Raw genomic sequence first — 22,613 nt, 5'->3', positions numbered from 1 at the left:
TCTTCTTCCTTCCTCCCTGGCTTCTCTTTTCTTCCCCTAGTGCCTGCGCGCCTTTATTTCAGTAGGGTGCCCGGAGAGCAGCATCTCACAAACCGGGCATTTAGTCACCTCGATGCCGACGCTTGTGCCGTACAGCCACACGTTTCCGACCAGACTCGGCAAACGGGGGGGGTGCGAGGGGCCGAAGTACCCAAACGGCGCAGGAGGACTCTAAGGAGCGGCTGAGCCGGCCCGCGGGGCAGCTGTGGGGCCGCTGCCTCTCTCAGCGATGCCGTGGGGGGCAGCAGGCTCTCGGGTCTCCCCGGGGGATCCCTGCGAGAGCCGGGCCGGTGGCTGGGACGCAAGACCGAGCGTGTGCCCCGATTCACAGCCTGCGCCTGCGCCGCTCGGCAGAAGTCGGCGGGTTCTTGGCCGGGCAGGTGTCGTGAGGCCGATGGTGCTCGCGATAGACGTGATGGCGGAGAGCTCCAGCCAGGTCTTGCGTGGCTTTCACCCGGCCAAGGACGCTGACGGCTTTGGTGGGGTTCATCTCCGTGAGGGGTGACGGTTCATAACGCGTGAACTGCCAAATTCCACCCCCCCCGCCCCGTGCTGCCCCCGAAAGCTGATCGGTTTGACACGCGTGTGTGTGTCGAACAAGCGAGTGGTTAAATACTATCTGTGCATTACATAACCGTGAAGAAAAGGACACTGTAGTTGTTCAGCGTAGATAGAGATCGGGTATCTTAACCACACGCCTCCTGTTGCCTCATGTAAATTCTTGATCTAATTTTCTGCCTGGTTGAAATTTGTTTGAATCTGCATCTGGCACGCCCTAGTCCCTTTCCCCCTGAATAGGAGAAAACAAACAGGTGTCAAACTGGTTTGGAAAAGTTTGGGTAACTGCAAGGAGGGTGGTTTTGAGGCTGGCTGCAGGGGTTACCTTTAGGACACAGACCTAATGAAGACCAGCACATCTGCGTGCTGCGCTGGCGTGATAACTTTGCGAGGAAAGCTGAGAACCTTGTCTTATGTTTGTGCTTTTTTTGCCCATTTAGAACAAATCCTTGTGTGCTTAAGCAGCCTTTAAGGTGGTACATGGTTAGGCACGGGAACTTTGGGAAGTTGGGGTGGTTGTAGTTATGTCATATTCGTCTGTCACATTCTTGCTTGTTGCTTTGAGTCGTGTTTTTATAAGCACTGATAAAAGAAATACTGGAGGATTCCCTAGAAGAAATTAAACATGGAAATTTCCCTGTCTGCTTTACATTGGCTTAGCACACTTGTTTATCGGTAGTGTTGTTAAACTACGGCTTGACTAAGAGAACTGTGTGAAAACAATGCCTTTCCATATCTGTTCGCTGGGAATCTTAAGTTGTGTTTTTATAGTGATGAAAGTCTGGGCTGTTTATAATTACATTTAGTGGTGCAGAGACAAAATAATTACAGGGGATGAAGCTGAATTTTTCATTGCTTTAAACATCAACTACTTACATGGTTTTAACAACAGCAGACTGCTGTTAAAAGCGGCAGGAGAACAGTTCAATTTTTTCATGGGATACTAGTTCGAAAAGGCAGACCATCAGAAAATATCTTTTTCCTGTTCACCTTTCGCTTGATGCAGAATAAAGCTTTTGCGTGTTAGTAGTTTTTACAGATGTTTACTCATTAAAGTGCGCCCTCGTTTGTATATTCATATAGACACAAACCTTTGCTAAGGTGTACAGGAAGCTCCCTCAGCAACTAAAACTGATCAATCACAAGAAAAAAGAGAAATATTTGAAAATTAAACAGCCCTTTTTGTTCAGAAAATGTGCTCATATTATTACAGGTGTGAAGTAGTAAACTGCAAAGCTTCAGTCTGTTAACAGAGGAAGACAAAGTTATTTTAATCAGATGATGATGAAGAAACTCAGTGTTGTACATGTTAACTACTGGCAGTGTAAAAATACTGCCTAGATTTAATTTGCTTTGATTTAACCACACAAATGTATTAATGGCATGAGAAGCTCTATGCCAGTTTTTGAAGAATCAGATATCTCTTCTCCAAAAGAGAGAGAAGAAAAAAATAATCTCTTTTAGTTTGGGTTTTGTTTACCTAGGTAATTTAGACATTAGAGTGATATGTGCTATAGAATTACACAAATGAGAGAGAGAGAGGAAGAAGAATTAATCACGAGAGAGCTTCATCAGCATCCTTTGAGTGGATATTTGAAAAAGCAATGCATTTTCCTTAAGTTATGTAACTGAAGATTATGGAAGATGTATGCAGAACAAATAGATCTTGTTCTCCTTAGTTTGCAGATCCTTTTAATTTTAGTTTGAGTAGTTTAAGGATTGCTTGTCAAGTCATACGCCAGGTAAGAACTGTGCTGAGAAGTTGTCAGAGTTCAATGGGGAGAGTGTGGCAGCTGTACTTCCCTATACAGGAGACTGTATTTCAGTCAACAGATGTGTTTAGGTTTGGGTATCTTATCTCCCAACAAGCCCAGCAGCTGCATGATTTCACATTTAACCACTACTGGTGCTTTTATGCCCTTCCAGCAGTCCATCATGAGGGGACATTAAAGTATTACAGGAACCGTACCACCGTTTTGTGGAAGATGCCAAATGCCTTCATAAGATTTGCTGTAATATTAAAGTATTAAGAGCTTGAAAAAAATTTGCAATGACAGAATGTGCTTTTTTTTGGTCTTTTCCATTAAGATAATTATTATATTTTTTTCCTTCAGAAGGATAATTGCTTCAAAGTAAATTCTTTTAAAAGTGCAGTACCTTTCTTAATATTAACAAACTGCATAACGTATGACTTGGTTGATATTCTGGGAATATGGGATCAAATCGAGTATGTTGCAGATATTAAATGATCTGTAGTTTTAATTTTTATTTGTAGTTTTTATTTTTAAGGAAAAGTGTTTTGATCTCCCTCAGATTTTGGAAGAGTTTTTGTAAATGCCAAACAGGTGTTGCTATCCTCTCTGATTTCACATTTCAGAAAAACAACAGATTTATTGAAAGAGCAACAAGTGGAAGAAGCCGAGTTTCAAAACAGCAAATTAGGACATGAAAATATTACAGGTGAAAAGCTTAAATCCTGGTATTAGTTAAACTGCTTCTTCCCCCAGGAACTGTAGGCTGTAAACAAGTGCAGCTCCCAAGAAGTCCTCCACTGTGACAGTGACAGACTTGATGAGAATGAATTCCAGCTTTTGTTTCAAAAACTCTGGAAAGAGAATGGCTTTGTCTCAGTGAGTGGCTAGTCTCTTTCAAAAGTAAAGTAAAATGCCTAAAAATTATGCTTTCTGCAGTGTTTCATAGGAGACTGGCACTTGTTATCCAGCAAGTTCACAGATTGTTTTTTTTTTAAGACTGTTGGAAGCAAGTGAATAGAGGAATGTAAACATTACTATTATTGTCTGCATTGGGGGGAGGCCTATGTGTTTAGTTTCTTGTGGATTGGATACATGGAAATGTTCTGATACAGTTATTAATAACTGTCTTAGTGTATTTAAGCTTGTAAATGTTACACGATTTGAGCAGAGACTATTCTTTGTATCTTGCCTGCAATAATCTTCCTCCCACTTACCAAAATTAAATGCAGTATTAAGTCCATGTCCCCACAGATTAACAGAATCCAATTATTTGAATTTTTTCTGCTTACTGTAGCTCTGTATTCATTTTATAAAGGACATGGTGATTTTGCAGTGTTTGAAACCTCTCTATTTTACATACATTCCTGAAGTGATAAGGCAGGCATATGCCACCAACAGCTTTTGCTGTACCTCTCTGCTAATTTAGTGTATATAAAACCTAGCAACAGCGCTTAAAGGTCATTTTTTTCTGAAGATATAATGAATTAAAAGTTAATCTCTTCACTTTTATTGAGCAAAAAAACCCCAATGTTGTTCAGCATCCTACGTCTGTTATATGTAGTAGATGGCTAAGGAGTGGTGTTATCTTTTTGGCAAGATAGCTTGCCACCTTCAGGTGTAATACTGTCCATAAATCTTACTGCTTGCCTCTGGGCAAGTAACTCCCTGCGATCTTCCAGTGCAAAGGTCCACCAGATGCCCTTGTTTTAGAAATTTCCTGCAGCATTTAAAAAATAATAGATGAATTTGTCTTCTCAGTATCTGAGAAGAAAAAAATTTCTGGGATTTTTTTTTTCATCCAAACTTTCTTTTTTTTTGGAGGGGCTACCTTCAACAGAAAGAATTAGTTAAAAAAGGTGGCCGGTGGGAAGGTTTTAAGGTTAGTGCTGTTGGGGTTTGTGTTTTTGTAAGACCTTCTCATGAAAGAGTCTCTAAATGGTTCTTGCATGAAGACAACTTTGGGGTAAGTAGCTCTTGTTTACTTTCCCAGGTAATCCCTGTCTCTCTGCCATTGTTCAGTCACTGTCATGAGATGATACAGTTTGCGGGCACATTCAACAAATACATTGGTTCAAACTGTTTTGATATGCATTTAAGGAGTAACTGAAAAATGAGTCACTGACATTGCGCTTAAGGCAAGCTGCATCGAAGTGGTTGCCTCTGGCTCTTCATGCAGAACTGTAAAGTGAATTTACAGTGTGCTTTCTGGCCTAAGGCAACAAGCAGTAAATAAATAGAAAAGCATAACCCTTGTGAACTCTCCAGGGACTGAACTTTGCTATTTGATAAATGTTTTGTGTTTACCTGCTTGCTTAGTAATGAGCATATTTTTGGGGATAAAGAGAAGAACAGAAAATCTCATTGCCATATATATTGCTGTTTTGCCAAAATTTAAGCATTTCATTCTAGGTCTTGGAAATGTATGTTTCTGCTGTAAAGTTCCAAAATGGGCTATTTGTAACTATGCAAAAGTGGGGAATGTACCCAGCTCAGAAGTGAGTTACAGTGAGTTACATGTAGATCTAGTTTATTTTTGACATGCCTTCCTCTCAAAAGGTCAGTTAAATCCACACAGGTGTAACTTGGAGAATATCGATGCCATTGAGTAGTTTAATATTAAACCTTTGGCTACCTTAATCCACGTCAAGTGACTTGGTCAGGAACTGGAGACTGATCTGTTGTTTTCTGTTCTTGAGTGTCTGTCACACTTCAGGGCAAAAGCAACAAACGACACCACCTGAATATCTTAGACTAAGGAGTAATTAAAAGAACATGGGGACTGATGGTAATAAGACCAGATTTTGGTGAGGCAAAGTATTATTGAAGAGAAACCACAGGGTGAAGTCCTTAACATTTCTCTGCGAGATATCGTAAGATCCTGAAATACTGCAGTATGCTTTAACAGAAGTGCATACTCCTTAATTAAGTTATTGGAAAAATAATTAGATCCCAAGGCAAATGACATTTGGCAAAGGCTTATTTGTGGAGTTGCTGGGAAATCCCTTTAGCTAGCAGGTGAAATGTCAGCGAGTGAAAGACTGGAAGCAGGTTAGAAGTAAATTAGAAATGCATCCCAAAGCATAAGGATCAAAGATGTCACATAAACACTTACCATGTAAGAATAATGTGTTCCACCTTCTCAACCTCAAACATCACACAAAGGCTGCGCAAAGTGACCAGAACCTACATATGGCAGTGTAGCTCACACCAATAATGTGAATACTCAAATTACATTTAAAATAAAGTTACAAAACAGTTTAACACAGCTTTAATTCTTCCACCCATCTTATAGTCAGTGCTCCTACTTTTTTCATTTTGTCTCTTTTTTTGGCAGAGTTGCATCGATTTGGCTTGGATCTGTTTAGTTCCTCAAATGTAAGAGAAAATTTGTAGACAACAAAAAAATTCCTAGCACAAAAATAGCAAGTCCGTCCCTAATCTACTGAATAATTATACTCCATTTAGCTTAAGTTGCCTTTATTTAACTTTTAAAATAGATTTGGGTTTTTTCTTCTTCATCATCATCTAAGGAGATTGGTAAGGCATATACCCTGTTTTCTGGTTGCATCCTACCCATATTAATTTTTCACTGTGTACCTGAATGGAAGATCCAGGCAGAGCTGCTTCTATTCCTGTACAATATTATAGTAGTCTTTATATATTCATGTATTATGTATTACAATGTCATCATTAGTAATACAGCAGCATTTTTTTGATCCACTTGCTGATGAGTTTCCATCCTAAGAATCTGCATGTACAATAAAAGCTGTCATGGTTGCTCAGTTTGGCCACATATATTGTAATTACCAATCTTGTTTTGCCACTTGTAATACGTCTGTGTTACTGAGTAGTTTGTGGAAAGAGGGAAGGGACAAGGCACATTTTGGTGCAGCCTGTTGCGGTTCCTGGTGTGTCTGTCCATCTTGAGGAACAACGACATCTGACCCCTTGGCAGTGCATAATGCCTATGTACAGAGCTGATTGCTGCAGGACCCTCTGCCCGCGTCGCCAACGGGGCACGCTAGGTAGTGAGTGGCCCACCGTGTGACTTCCAGTGGAGCAGATTCACACCAAAAAGAACACCTTCAGTGCATTAAAACATTAACATAGACCTTAGGCAGCTGGTGAAGATAGCGAGGTCTGAAAATACTAATGCACTGCTTTTGGCCATTCTTAGCGACAGATTTTTGCTGCTAGCAGTAGCACTCCTCTCTAGATCCACCACTTCAAAGCAACTTTGGTACCACGGCTGCTGCGGAGTCTGAGGCAACACGAACCCATTTTTCAGCGTGAATGTTCTAAGTGTTCTCACTTTGTGCTTCCTAAAGTGGTGATAGACTGGCCAAATTTAGGTACTCTTTCATAGATCTGCTGGCGGGGGAGGGGAGTGGGTAGATTTTGTCTGGATTGAAAACAATGTCGATGTTTGTTTGTTGCCTGATTGTTGATTAGCCACAGCAATTCAGAAAGACGGTGTCATCCGCCTGTTCATATACTTGAAGGAAAATGAGATTCTACACGGTACCTCTTTTCAGTTTTTTCTGCCTACCAGCCATTACTGATGCTGAAGATTGATTGAGGGACAGGTTTTTTTTTAACACTGTGCCTCTGCACTAGATGTCTAGGAGCATATGCTTACAATCTAGCTTCCAATGTTTTTTTGACTTACCAATCCCATAAGGTTTTCTGTTTGAGGTACAGAATCAGTATATATAGAAGCAGAGGCTTCCCCAATTCAATCCAGCCATTTCAATATCTCCGTTGTATTTTCCATGAGCTCAGAACTGAGTTTTATTAAGAAGTGTTTATAAACTGCCAATTCTGAACTGAGCTATATTGTCATAAGTGATTTTACTTCCACTGTTTTACAGTGGAAGCATTTTATTGTGGCAGATCTAATGAGTTCCACTACTTTTGAAAAAAACGGGTGGTGTTTTAAGAGTTAAGTGCTGTATCTGTTGAAAATAATCTGGGATTATATTCTCCCCTTTTTTCTGATGGCACTGTGGAACAGTGACTTTTGTCCATTTTTTGCCTGCTGAGTTTTTGACTGCAATATAATGGCTGAGTAACAGAAATTATCTGCTGCTTAGTAGTTCTGCAGTTCTGACTTGGTGTGGTTCAAGTTCCTAAATGACTGCAAGATTTCTGCTGCACTACAGTGTGTCCTTTGCAATCTTCTGAACTTGGCAAGCTCACTATATTGCTTTTCTTAAAATGCGGTGCCTTTATTTAGCATTCCTTGAATAAATTATAAACCCTGTGTAAATGTCTATATACTTGCAGTAGTGGAATGTAGGGTAGGTTGCTGCTCATGCAGCTTTAGGTGCCCCACAACAGCTGGATTGCATTGCAGACAGTGAAGTCCTAGCCAGTACCGTTGGTGCAGTCTAGAGAACTAATCACCCCATCCTAAATTAGGTGTTTGCGTTTGTTAAACTGAACAGACCCCACTGACTGTAGTGAATAATCTTGGTTGACTGTCATGTGAACTGAGTCGCCTGGCTCACGTGTGGACACCTGCATCCCAGGCACCTCAGATAAGGTGTTCTGCTGCTCTCACAGGGAACATCTGTTGGTTTTTTACCTAGTCAGCTGCGAGATTTGAGTGTTTGTTGCTGTAGACAAAGTTCTGAAATTTCCCGTGCTGGATCCTAAAACATACTACGTTATTGCTGTTTTCTGTTTGATGTTTTAGGTATATGCTGGATCCTCACGTACAGAAGTTTAGGATGATTGCAGGTGGCTGCTGGTTCTTTGTCTTTCTCCTTTCTGTTCACTTCCTCTCCCTTACAGAAGTTGTTTCTCCTGTTTCAGCAAATGGCAAAGATTTTCTATTCTTCTCTGGAATTGTGGAGATCGTGTTCAACGACTGTGACAGAGTCTCTGTGATGTCCTCCAGAGTGAAATCCGGAATTTATTTTTAACCCCATGTATTCATGGGTGCTCAGGCATGACAAGAAAATTGCAACCTTCTTTTGCAGTAGTCGTATTCTCTTCCATTTGGCACTCAGAACAATTTTAGAGAAATATTAAAAATGCTTCCTCCTAATAAATCTGTTGGGGAGAATTTAAAATTTATGGGCCACCTGCAAAGCCCTCTTAAGAGAAAGATGGAGTAAAAACTGACAGAAGAGTGAAGGGATCCGACGTTGACACCTGTGCAGTGTAGTCATGCAGATATTTGTGTGTACAGGTGAAGGGAAGAACAGTACTAAATGGCACTGTGGATAATACTGTTATTGCATTTGATATCTGAAGTATTTTTACCTATTCCTAGGGGTTGACCAGGCAAATGAGGGCTCCTGGGATGGTACTCAGCCTTATATATGTAATTTTCGGGGTATATTTGTTGTTTTTGTGACTGTGAGGTCTTCTGGTTGTAGCTTTCTTTTCCCCAAGAAGTGTATGATGACTGAAGGGAAACCAGGTGAGCTGAGGACAGTGACAGAGAGAAGATCCAGATGCATTGGTGCTTCCAGAGTCTGGAATCTTCCAGACTTCCACAACCCAGGCATCTCAGTGTTTTGGTGGCAGCATATGCGAAGTGTAAGGCCCACTGGGGTGGTGCGTGCCTTCTCCCTCCAGTGGTTGTCCCACAGCAGGGTACTAGACAGCTACGGCTGTCGCAGCGTCAGCTCAGTGTGAGGTCCAGGGGCTGGAGCAGAGCCTCTGGTCCTGCAGCTGCTCCTTACAAGTATTAGTGCATGTTTGTGTGCGTTTTCAGTCTCTTGCTTTTTTCTGTCAAGTCCAAGGAGTTGTGTGCACAAGAGTATATGAACAGGCTGTAGGGATGCAGGAACGAGCACCCAGCAGTCGGAGAAGGACAGAGCCAAGGCTTCCTGAGGAGCCCAGCAGTCACTCTTCTGTCTGTGCTGTGCTCTGCAGTTTAAGGAGATCTGTTTCTTTCCTGGGACTCCTTTCTCCTAAAGTATTCAAAAGAAGAATTACTATTAATATCCTGAAGGGGTTCATTTTCTATAGGGCTTGTCTGTTTTCTCCCTCTTCTCTGAGCATTTGTAGTACATGAGGCATGAAGCTGCAGGAGGAGAAGGATGATTTCATGGTAGAATCAGAACACCACCTGTGTGGTGGGACCGGATTCTGTCTTTTGCCTAGGGTCTCTGTGAAAAATTGCACACATCACATCCGTGAGCTGTTTCACAGTAATTAATCATTCCTCGTTTGGGGGACCCAGCTTGGCACAAGAGCTAGGCACGCAGAGGTAGAGCTGATCTCTGTGGAAGTAGTGGTTAAAACAAATAAAAGTGTAATTTAAATACCAAAGGCCAGTGGTTTTTCAGATCAGGCATCCAAACTGAGTTGCACCTGAAACTGCTGGGTTTTGTGCGGACCACATTTGCAGTAATTCCTTCTTACCTCACTGGCTGTTTTGAAAATAATTGCATTATTTCTAATGAAGTATCTGAATGACATCATGAGAAGTGTCATAGGACATCAGGTAAGAAGTTTCTGAACTCTGCTGATTAGTGTGAAATAGATAAAGCAGGGAGACGTGCATTCAAGAATCAAGATAAAGCAAAATATGAAATCATGTCTCGTGTGGTAGCTGAAGTAGGATGTTCTGAAAGAAGAATTGTGTAATAAAGGACTGCAATCATTATGCTTGCACATACGGGACTAAATTAACAATGCATAAGGCAGCCTCAAATGTGGTGCTTCTCCTAAGCCCTGTGTACCTGGCTTTGTAATCTTAATGCCAAAAGCTAAAAAAACCACCCCAAAACAAAAAACCACCAAAACCCGAAAATAAAAACCAACATGAAACTGAGGCACACACGCATGTAAAAAAATGAAGCTTTTTGACCCACATGATTTATGCTGTGGAAACAGCCAGGTAGAGACGGTTCATTTTGGTACAGATTTGTTATTGTAACAGGTGTAAGCTTGCAGGGCCTGGACTAAGGTTTTTCTCATATTTTTGCTGCCTACTGCAGATGGAAGTTTCGTAAGTGCATTACTTGGTAGCCTGAGGGAAAGTAGCTAGCTGGTGTCCAGTATTATATGGTCCGAAATGTGCAGCGACCTGAGAGAGTGCCACCGTCAGCAGTACAGAAATTGCTGCAGACCTACACAGAAGTCATGTCTGCACCACATACACTAATATTACTGTGCTTTAAAGAGAGATACTCTTCCCTGATTGCTGCACTGCATTCTTGTAGCTTAGCAGCAGATAACTTGGCTTCATGCCAGTGAAGTGAACAAAGTAAAGGCAGCCACTCAGATGTACCTGGCAATTTAGAGTAATGCCAAGTGGTTCCATGTGAAATAAATAAATATATAGATTTACCTTTCATACAAGGAGGGGGAGGGAGGGGAAGAAAAAAAGAAGGTATCTTCACAGCTCTGATTTTAAACAGGCTTTCTTAAAGATCATTGACTTTCTGCAGATACCTCTTTGATTTTTTATTTTATTTTTACTTTTTTGAAGACATCTGAATGTGCGTTTGTCTTATGTGTGTTCATAGGCTGGGTCATGGAGTAGAAGGATGGTTATTTGGGTTATGTCCTGGGTGCATTTGCTTGCTGAGGCCCTCACTCCCTGTGGCCTCTTGGTGAATCAGTTTCTTGACTGCCTTACTTCTGCAGTAGTAAAACAGACCTAATAGTGCTTCCCATATGTGAGCATATGGGTAACACCATCTGCATGGGGATATTTGTTTATCCTTGCAGTATTTTAGGGTGTTCGTCTGCAGCTTAATGGGTGAATGCAGAAGTGGTTACCGAGTTAGTCATAAGGTATCATGTGGATGTTTCTGCACACAGGAAAAGCACATGGTAAGACCTGAGAAGGGCCTAATCCTGAAACCTACAACTGGGGTATTCCTCTTGTAATTCATGACTTTATTTCCCTCTGCCACTGGGATCTGTTGGGAACACCTTGCAGATTTATCCTTCCAGGCAAAATGCTCTTGCTAGTCCCGTTGACCTCAATTGTACAACTTAACTGTTTCAGGCAGTTCAGTTTTGATGCACTTAGCTGAAATTGGAAATTTCTCTTTTTTTTTTTTTTTTTAAGAAATTATTTGTAATTATAGCAGGTCCTCTTAATACTGCTTATGCTAGAAGAGTGTTTCTTCTCTGTCGTGACGTACGATTTCCGTAATCACCGAAATTCATTGCTAGGCTCATATTATAGGTTGTACACACGTTTGCTTCATCTTTCTGATGTCCTCTGAGCCGTTCCCTTCAGTGTTTGCTTTGCCTTGTGTAAATTTCAAACTACTGTTGTTTTGTCTTCCTGGTCTGGTTTCTGCCCCACAAATATTAATGCAGTGATTCTGAGCTGCCTCATGTGTGCAGTGCTGCGAACCCTGTATGAGTTTGCTTAGTGTCTGTGCTCCTGTCATTCAGATCATACTAGAAAATGACTCAATGTGCCAGCAAGAGGGAACATGTGAACAAAACTAAGTACTTGTGTAAGACTTATTTCATCATTTGTGTCCTTTCTCATGGCTTCTCAAATGCATTGTGTCCTACTTGGGCAACTGCTTCAGTAGCTTCCAGGGCAACAACATCTTATTTCTTGGTCTGTTGAGAGATCCTCACTTTCTACTGTTGTTTTCAAGGTGGGTGGAGAAGTGTAAGCAACCAAGTCTTTTTAGTAAAGTCTTTGAAGCTCTCTCCCATAACGTCATCATCGTAGACAGCTGACAAAATATGGGTTAGATAAGTGGACAGTGATGTGGATTGAAAACTGGCTGAATGACCAGGTCCAGAGGACAAGATAAAGATGATGTCGAACCTTCACCCAGGACATTTCGTTCTAAGACAGAACTGTTGGCCCAAATAGTAGGAATTTTTTCTGTAAGGGAAAACTGCAAGGCTCCCCACTTCACTTTCTTACATTTTCCTCTCTGCTTGTTGTCAGGAAGTAAAATCACATGTGAAAAGAAATAGATATGCCAGGACATTGTTATAAGTCACTGTACAGTGATCAGTCTTACTTTTCTTTCTCTGGAAGAAATTTACTATTGGCTCAGCATCTTACGTGATGTGTTACTGAGAACCATAATAAAAATCTGAATTCAGAATTTCTGAGAGTTTTCTGAAAAGTAAAAAGATGAAAACTCTTTCTGGCTTTTTGTGCTTGTGATGTGCTTTTTTTTCTATTTGCATACATTACTGCAGCATGTATGTGGCATGTATTTTCTACTTCAGTTCTTTTCTGTTTTCTGGGGAAGTGAGAGAGGTTGTTTTTTTTTTAATAATTTCCCATCTGATTTAAATTTGAAGCAGTCATTCTGGTTTGGCAAACATTTAAATTGTAGCAGGAAAAAATTGTGCAACTAGAATAAACTTAACTTTAAACTTTTTGTGCTAATAAGCAGAATGTGATATAACTGTTGCTAACTAAAGCTGAAGCCTTTTTTCCTTCTCTTGAGGTACTTGGAATATATCCATAGCTCAGCATTTTTCTGCTTTTGTTTTCCCATTGTGTTGAGCAGTAATAATATTTACAAAATACTTAGTTTTGCTACCCTGGGACTTTGGAGCTTCTTCAGGCTGTGTTTATTTAGAGACAGAAGGAAAGAGAGGAAAGTGGTCGATAAGCTTTAGTATATTCAAGAAACTGTCCGAAGCGGTAGTGTTGGCTCTAGTGTGTATCACTTTGTTACCCTTCTTCTTCCCAAGTTTCCCCTTATCCTTTACTTGTCTGTACTGTTTATTCATGTGGCGCTTTTTTTTTTTTTAATCCTTACCCCCCAGGATATATTTGGGAAATACCTATGCAGTAGTGAAGCTGCATAATGTATAAAACTGGAACACCCCCGAGCAAAGCTAAGCATTGTAAGGGTTTATTCCTACTGCACTTCTATAAAAATGCATGAATGGTGATTCTTACATCAAAAGCATAGAAATAAGCATCTCTCCTTTACTGTGTATATATCTGATATAATTTCACTGGAGTGGCTTATTTAAACTAAGTGACTTCAGAGTTTAGGCTCTTCTAAATATATCAAGTGGGACCAGGTGCCTGATCTGCTTTAATACCATGTACCTTTTATTAGGGATTGATCAGCTGCCATTTCCATTTATATTTCCTGATGTTCTTTCTTGATTCAAGGTTATTTTTAGGTAACCCAGGTCAGGAAGGATATGAATGGGGTGGAGTGCTATGGGAAATGTAGACAATTAATGGAAAACCTGTTTGGAAGAGAGTTTTGGGAGCTTCCAAAGAAGTGTATACAAAAGTAATTGACTCATTTGATTAAAAATGCTTATCAGAATCAGGGTGCCCCCCTTACCCTCTTAAAAACCCTTGAATGTAGCTACAGCAAATTATTTAATTACCACTGAGTAATACTTATATCACTAACAGTATCCAGTTCTACATGTATTGTATATATAACCTGCAGCTTTTATTACGGGTTACTCATGTAGTGAGAATGTTAGTAGTGTATGTTAATTTTTAGTTGTTATTTGGGATACTGGAGTATGTCAAATATGCTTAAAACACCAGCAGTTTTCCATTAACTGTTTGAGAAAAGCACGAGGCTACTAAGGTAAAAATATGGAAAGTTTCAGCCTAGAATTTTTGGCGCCCTCTCTTGTTTCTTACTTTGGGATTATAATGTGGCACAATAGAGAATGACATAACATTGTTTCTTGGGTGGTTTTTTAAAATTAAGGACTTAAAAGGGAGCAACTAGTTCAGTGAGATGCTTAAAACCCATTTTGTCACTGACAGTAGGCATATCTGTCTACAGGGTTTATGTTGAACAAAAACTGTCTCATAGAACAAATTTTTATGGTTATAGCTGTCAGTAGCCTATAAAAACCCTTTCTACTAGGAAATCAAGGCTGCCACTAAAAAGTCTGAATTCCTCTTTTTCCTTGTCTGCCCCTTTTCCTCTGTCAGGTAGCTGTACTGGGAATCTGTGGTCTCCCACTGCCTTAAGTCCTCTTTGACAGGCAAGAGTAACTGCGGGTTTTTATTATGCAGATGACATTAGCTGTTCCTAAAGATATCTCCTCCAAGTAACTGAGAAAATATGCGGTATTGTAAACTGTTCTGTGATGAATGGATTCATGTGCTGGTCAGAGCCTTGCTAACCCCGTGCTGCTTTGATGTTATTGTTCTGGTGGGCAACCTGTGAGTTCATTCCTGTTCCTGGGCTGGGTGGGTGTGGGGACAGCGTTGTTTGCATGTATGTCATAAAAAATATCCAAAGACCCTTAGCAAGTAACCACTTCCTGTTAGATAGTAATAGCAGATTTATTTAGCAGGTTTGATGCATTTGAACCTGTAGCAGCCATTTGGGTATACAGAAAGCCTTACTCAATTTCAGTGCCCTCTGTTAAATACTCAGAGAAGCTAAATTAGAAGATACCGCTTGTACATGGAGGAGCCAAAGCTGTATAACTGTAGGCGTCTTAGAACTAGGCATGCTTAGCTTACCATACATAGACACAGGAAGGCACAGTAAGATACAGCAGACATTCCAGATTGGATTAAATGGAAGTGTTGGCACCTGTTAGCATAATAAACACAGACTAGACGGCAAAAGTCCCTGTGATCAGTAAAACAAAATATGCAATATGGACTTAGAAGCATGCAGAGATGCACTTTTTTTGTTGTTGATGTTGTTACTGAAAACTGCTCTGAGGATGTCCTTAAACTTAGCACTTGAAATACTTGTTTTAAAAACTTACACTGAATTAATTGTTCTTATGTACTCATTAAGCAACATCAGCTTAATTTTTGGAAACATTTTCTGATACTCGCTTTAAGTTGTTTTTGGAGCTGGAACATACTGGGGTCTGTGGGTGAATTCAAGTGTTTTAAAAACATCTTATTTTGCATCTTATTAAATATTACATAAAATTTAATAAATTTAGTGTTATTAAATATTAAATATATTAATATTTAGAGCATGGCAGTAACCCCCAAAGTTTTGGAAAATTCTTAAGTTGTATTTCCAAAGTAAACCCTCTCTCATCATCTAGAAGAGCTCCTTCTTGCAATCCTGAAATGCACTCCATTAAATGTACTTCATTAAATGTATTTTATAAGTTTTGCCTACGTAACTCCTATGATCAGGGACTTGCAAATGTGGTAGTAATAATTCTACTTGTTGTACTTGGCACTCATCACACACTCAAAGTGGCTTAGTGTTTTTTAAATTAATATGTAACTTTTCTATCCCTAACACAGGTCATGTTTTAAAAATAATGCTTGCACATCTCCTTTATGGTTAGCCACATTACTAGCAAGCCAACTAGGTTTTCCAGAATCAGTTGACAGCCAGCAAGAATATGATTGCTTTAAGTATATACAATCATCTAATGTATTAAAAAAAAGAAAAAGAAGTCTTGAAAACTTGCATTAAATTTGGTTTCCTAGTCACACACCTACACTCAGATCTGGAAACTGATGTCTGGTGGCTTGCCTGAGATGTTCTGATGGTTGCAGAACATTAGATAACTGACAATTATGGCACTCTTACCTAGCTAAACATTTCACAATAAATAATAAATCTTTGAGGTCTCCCTTCTGATTTCCTGTATTCTAGTGATGTATCCTTGTCTTGATACAGAGAAACGCTGCTGCCTTCTCTTAGTTCAGTGTGAATGCTCACTGTTTCTTTGAGACAGTGTTGATATCTGGGCCATTAAGGTACTGACCTACTATTTATTTGAGACCCTTTAAATGCTGAGGGTTGCATATGGCTAGAGACCTTTCATTTTAGAGTACTTTTTGTTATAAGAAATGAAAGGGGTTGCCATGTTTCTGTAGCGACGTCATGTGGTGCAATTTGTTGTTACCAGATAATGTTTACATCCTGACTTCCTAGCCTGAAACGTGAGTGAGGTCAAAAATACCAATTAAGCTATACAACTTGGTTGTGTTTACATGGCTCAAAGCAAAACACTGCGTGTTTGGTTTAGCTATGTGGACGAGGAGATTTATCATTATGGTGCATAGAGTACCTTTTTAAAAATGTTTAGGACCTGAGAGCACTAGACAACTTCTGAAGAGATGGCACACGCTTAAAGTTATCAACCCTTTGCTATAAATCAGGCTTAATTACATGCTATGCACAATTGGTATATAATTCATTTTACAGAATGCTACCTTCATTCTTGTAACAGTAGCAAGAGCTGAGTATTGATTATGTCAGCGTAAGCTTGACCACCATAGATCAAAAGTTCACTGAGCCCAATCTTCACTCTCTCCTATGTCAGCAGCTGATGGCTGGGTAAGTGTATCGTAACAGAGCGTGCGTGATGCTTTCCAAAAATGCTGGCTTAGGCTCTAGCGACTTGCAGTCCTGACACCCTGAGCTGAAGTTCATGCCTTTGCAGTTAATAGCCATTTTTCTTCTCAGACTTTGCCAAATGCCTTTTTGAATCCCTGCATATTTACTTCTAAAGTCTCCGGTGGCTGTTGCAAGTAGTTTGAGGGCTCGCTACAGGTTATCATAAAGAAATACCTTTTGATTTTTAATCAAGAACTTAATGTTGTAGTGTTCAGAGCTGATGAATCTCCTGCAGCTTCATGCTGACATGTCTGACCAGCATCAAGGTATGCAGCCTCATGCAGCAGCACACGCACAAAACTTGGGTGTTCAGTACACACAGATCAACACAATCAGAAATGCTCAGCACTGGTGCGAACAGAAACAGCACCAATGGCCTCATCCTGTTTCCCACTCTGGCTGATCAAGATGAAGGTCTGTTAGTGGGAAATTATGCATCTTTACAATATGGTTCCCTCCAGAAAATGGCCTAGACACAGTTCATCCAGCAGCTGGTTCTTGAATCCCCTTATATATTGGAAGGCCACAATAAGGTCTCCCCAGAGCCTTCTCTTCGTGAGGCTGAACAACCCCAGCTCTCTCAGCCTTTCCTCATAAGAGCGGTGTTCCATCACTGATCATTTTTGTGACCCTCCTCTGGACCCACTCCAACAGGTCCATGTTCTTCTTATGTTGGGGACTCCAGAGCTGGATGCAGTACTGCAGGTGGGGTCTCACCAGAGTGGGGTAGAAGAGCAGAATCCCATCCCTTGACCTGCTGGCCATGCTTCTTTTGATGCAGCCCAGGATGCGGTTGGCTTTCTTCATGGCAAGCACACATTGCCAGCTTGTGTCCAGCGTTTCATCCACCAGTACCCCCAAGTCCTTCTCCGTAGGGCTGCTCTCCATCCATTCATCCCCCAGCCTGTGTTGATATTGGGGGTTGCCCCAACCCATGTGCAGGACCTTGCACTTGGCCTTGTTGAACTTCATGAAGTTTGTGTGGGCCCACTCCTCCAGCCTGTCAAGGTCCCTCTGGATGGCATCCCTTACCTCTAGAAAATCAGCTGCACCACTCGGCTTGGTGGCATCAAGCCAGGATGTACCTAGCACTGAAAATGTAGGTTGGCCATTTATATACATTACGGCAGGGGCCCATTTTCTGTTTTGCTCCCATGCTGTCCCTAGAATGTCTTTCTGATCAGTACCAGCCCACAGACTTGAGGTTTTCCGTTACAGCCCCAAGGCCTGATTAGTGCATAGTCAGCTCAGGGCTTATTATCATGCATGTAGAGTACAGATTGTCTTTCACCATATACTTCTTTTCCTATTTATTTACATTGAATTTCAGCTGCAGTTTTAACACTCAATTGGTTGATACTGTAAAGCTTTGCTATAGCTATTCAGAGATAGTCTTGTTCTATGCTACCTTGAATAATTTACTCTGGCAAGAAAACTTTGTTTTGGACATAAGGTGCTTTGTTTGTTTTTTTTTTTTTTTGTAGAGGAAAGGTGACTTAGATGTTAAGAAAAAATGTTGCAGTGTAATTAAAATGTAGTAATTATTTTTATTATAGATTTGCCTGCCACTAACATAACTTATGATACTTCTACATTTCAGTCACACTTACAACTGAAGTTCAGTATGTCAAATTGGTCTTAAAGTAACTCTAGGCCAGGTAGCAGTCTAGTCATAAAATTGCTAGATTTTGTGTGACTAACTGCCTGGGCATTCAGTCATTGTCAGTATATGCTTATTTACCTTTATTGTAGATGGCTATTCTGAGTATTTTCTATTTTTTGAAGTATATAACAAAATTTGGCAGAAATCCACTGTGAAAATTTCTTGAACCACAAAATAAAAATGTCACTGCTAAATGGAAAAAGCTTCTAGCATGTGGTTTTCTTTGTGTTTTTAAATAAAAGAAAGGTTAAATGCATCTTATGCACATACAGGAAAATGTATTTATTTTAAAAATTAATGCCCCCTTTTGTTATGAAACTATTTTGTAAGTTTAAGTCATAGTGCGGGAAAATAATTGTTTGTAAAACTGACATATTTCAATTTTATGCCATGCATGTGATTCACATAATTGACTGGAAAAATCTTTTGTGTGTCATTGCAGTTCTGAATAACAGTCCTATGTGTGCAAACAAACATTGAAGTGATGGTGATCCTGTGTCAAAAATAGTTCATTAGCTTCAGTGCTAAGTCTTAATTGTAATCATTACTAGTCTGACAAATGATATAACATAATTTTAGCAACATGAGCCCAGAGCCTCAGGTCGTCATTAGTGTGTATCTAAATACATGAGCAGCAAAGTGCTTTTTTCAAGGGGAATAGCAAGGAACATGGGAAATTTGGATCAATTCTAGTTGAAAGTGTACGACAGTTAAGTAGCCTCCTCAGGACCAGATTGTTGTTGTTGTTGTTTCAATTACCTGCTGTAAGAATTTTATGCTCTGCTAACCTGAAGTGAGCTCTTTTTCACAATGCCTTTGGGGTCAAGGCTGTGTCAGTGAAGGAGAAGTTTTTGCTATACCAGTGTGTTATAAACCGTGCCTATGCCCCATAAACGGTTGTTGATTTTTCCAGCTTCTGGTGTTCTGCACATCAGAGTGGAATGCTGTGCCCTTCTGTGTGAGGGTGTGCAGAAGTGTTTTCTTCTACTCTGTCTTAATTATGCCCAGCACCTGTTCAGCTAGTGCATTTGGTATTCCTCCCATGCTTTAGCAATACTGACCTGTGTGGGCTGTAATGGGCTAGGAGTGGCCAAGCAAGATGCTAGCAGCTTCTGGCTCCACAAGCTGCCCATAAGTTGTCCTGCGGAGGCTGGGCTGTGTGAATAGCAAAGCCCTGTTGGTCTGGGAAGTGCTGAGTAATATGGCCCCTAAGTGATAGAAGGAGATGAAGTTGCAGAAGTTGCCGAGACCACCACTTTATGACTTGGCATCTATGGTGAAACCAGTTGTGCATCCCGGTTGGGCATGAAATGTCTGATGCTTATCCTCTTCAGATGTTCTGGCTTATGTATCACCTATTAGCCAGTGCTGGAGGTGGATTACTGAGCTAGATGAATGCTTGCTTTGTGCCAGTATGGCCACTTAATTACTAAATTGACTGGCACTTTGTTGACTCTTAGGAAGTTCCCCTATTACATTAAAAAAATTCTAATATTTTTTGTCTATAAAAAGCTTCATAAACTGATACTAAATGAGTTTTTTTAAATTTCTTTGATCTGTTTTATGAGTCAGCCTAATATGCAGCATATAGTATTTATTTTCTCTAATTTTCAAGGATGGAAAAAATTATTATAGCAGGTATAAGATACAAAGTTTCTTTAAGGCATATGTATATCGCATCATAATTATAAAACATGTCTATTGATCAGTATTTGCACTTGTTTTATGTTTTGTGGTTTCTTTTTTCCAGAGGTAATAAATAAAATCTTCAGTACCTTTGAATAATGGGTTTTTTCTTCTGTCACTGAATAAATAATGAATGTCAAGTTTGGGCAATTTCTTTTTAGATTTTGCAGTTGAGCATGCGATGTGAAGCACTAGCTCTAGGCCTGCTCCTCAAATCTGCACGCAGGTCATTTTAAAACCTTTGAGATGAGGGCAATGTAGAGTGGAGGTGGTACATAGAAGGGGTTGAGTAAAGAGAACAATTATTTTATGTGCTGGGACCTTTAACATGCGATAGATTTTCAGTGCCTAGAAACTTGTTTGAGAGGTAATGCAGGAAATAAGAAGACAGAAGAAATAATGGGTGATGCTAATTGGAATTGCATCATTTTAACCTCAGCGTAAGTGAAATCAGGGTCAGATCTAAAGACCCCAAATTCCTCTGCATTTAGTTGAAGTTTTGCCATTTATTTCAGTGATGATAAGAATTTAGCGCAGCAGTCATAATTTAGCCAGCTAAATAAGAGGACAGGTTGTTAGGAGCTAAACACCCACTATTCTTAATTTCTAGTAGAGCCAATAGTTCTGTATGATCCATGTTTTACACAGGCATTTGAGTATCTTCATCCCAACTCTCTGTCTAGCTGTGTAAATAGTTGTATTTGTATTACTGACCTCCTTAGCAGGACATGGTGTTTTCTTGTATGCAAGTCCCAAATTATGCTGGGACATCTGTCACCTCATTATATTGCAAACTAGCCTTCAGCTTGTTTGGTTAGAACTCTGCTTTATAACTACTTTAGCTTAATGACATTATGATTACTTTGCTGTGTACTTTAGAAGAACAGGAATAAATTGCTCTTTGGTGTTTCAAATCTAATTGGCAGTCATTTAGATGGAGCAGTGGTATAGATTGCTACCTATGTTGTGGAAGTTTAAAAAATGATTTGATATAAATATTTTCAAGAGATAGGTGTCAGTGGTAACTTGAAATATCTAAAATGCAAACCTTTAAGAATGTAGAGAGCTGCGACACTGCTTTTAATGTTGACATTTGTTCAGCAATTCAAGCTGCTGTTGTAATAGAAAAACATTGCCTTTTTAATGATTGAGAAGTAAACATGATTAGTTGTGCTGCAAGAAAAAATTAGGTACATACCTCTTAAGAAAAGAACCATCTCCTTGCAGCACTGGTGGTGCAAGTAAAGCTTTTACATACTGTGTTTTGTAATAGCATGTGCTTTTCTTTTAAAATTATTAGAAGGAAAGTGACTCTAGCATCTCAGTCACAGAGTAGCCACTGACAGCAGCCACTAATGGCAGCCACTGAGAGTTGTGTTTTGGTAATTTTATTGCCCGTTTTCAGGAGCAGTTTGTTCTTCCCCATTTCTCCAAATCATTTAAGAACTAACAAGAGGCTATGGTCACAGATAGGATAATAGATAGGTGGCTAATATGAGCCAGGATGGCAAAACCTATAACCACAACATGTGACTGCCTGCCATGCTCACTTGCTGTATTCTGTTTATGCAGAACTTATTTTATAGTGCTGTTATGCCTTTGCTTTGGGTAGTGGTCATGGTTTAACCCCACCCGGTAACTAAGCACCACGCAGCTGCTCACTCACTTCCCCCCCCCCCCCCCCCCCCAGTGGGATGGGGGAGAGAATTGGAAGGAAAAGGTAAAACTCATGGGTTGAGATAAGAACAGTTTAATAGAACAGAAAGGAAGAAACTAATAATGGTGATAGTAGTAATAATAAAATGATAATAATAATAATAATAATAATAATAATAATAATAATAATAAAGGGATTGAAATATACAAGTGATGCACAATGGAATTGCTCACCACCCGCCAAATGATGCCCAGTTAGTTCCCGAGCAGCAATCCCACCAGACCCACTCCCCCCAGTTTATATACTGGGCATGACATCACACAGTATGGAATACCCCCTTGTCCACTTTGGGTCAGCTGCCCTGGCTGTGTCCCCTCCCAACTTTTTGTGCCCCTCCAGCCTTCTTGCTGGCTGGGCATCAGAAGCTGAAAAACCTTGACTTAGACTAAACATTACTTAGCAACAACTGAAGTCATCAGTGTGTTATCAACATTCTTCTCATACTAAATCCAAAACATAACACTCTACCAGCTACCAGGAAGAAAACTAACACTATCCCAGCTGAAACCAGGACAGTAGTATTGTTCCAGGTCAGTTCTTTATGGTTGGATCCCACAGAACCTCCTCACAAAATTCTTGATGGAAATTTGTCTCTATATGATGATAGTGATAGGAATGTCACTTTGAAGCTAGAATTTTGTTGAACAGTATTCTCCCCCTTCTCATTTTTCTCCCTTACTGCAGCTGGCTACATCATTCATGTTTCTGCAGGAGGCAAGTAAATTCACATGATTTTTATGCCACATCTTTTTTTACGTGGGAATACAGAATTTTAATGCTACAAGACAGTATATACAAGAATGCACTGTAAACATCTCTATAAAAACAAATGTTTCCACAGTTGTGTTCAAAATGTGAACTTTGAAACTTCTAGCTTTAGTTATCAAAAGCACTGTAGCTACTTTTGCATT

At 40.0% G+C, this 22,613-nt stretch overlaps 1 protein-coding gene across 2 annotated transcripts in view; it reads left to right on the top strand.

The window, feature by feature from the left end:
* Positions 1–22,613, top strand: part of RASGRF2 (Ras protein specific guanine nucleotide releasing factor 2) — a 131,532-nt gene that overhangs the window by 746 nt on the left and 108,173 nt on the right. The gene's annotated exons all lie outside the window — the stretch shown is intronic.

This window comes from Harpia harpyja, chromosome Z (genome assembly GCF_026419915.1).
Source record: "Harpia harpyja isolate bHarHar1 chromosome Z, bHarHar1 primary haplotype, whole genome shotgun sequence".
Lineage (NCBI taxonomy): Eukaryota > Metazoa > Chordata > Aves > Accipitriformes > Accipitridae > Harpia > Harpia harpyja.
Note: the sequence above shows the minus strand (reverse complement) of the source record. Positions and strands in the feature narration are given on the sequence as shown.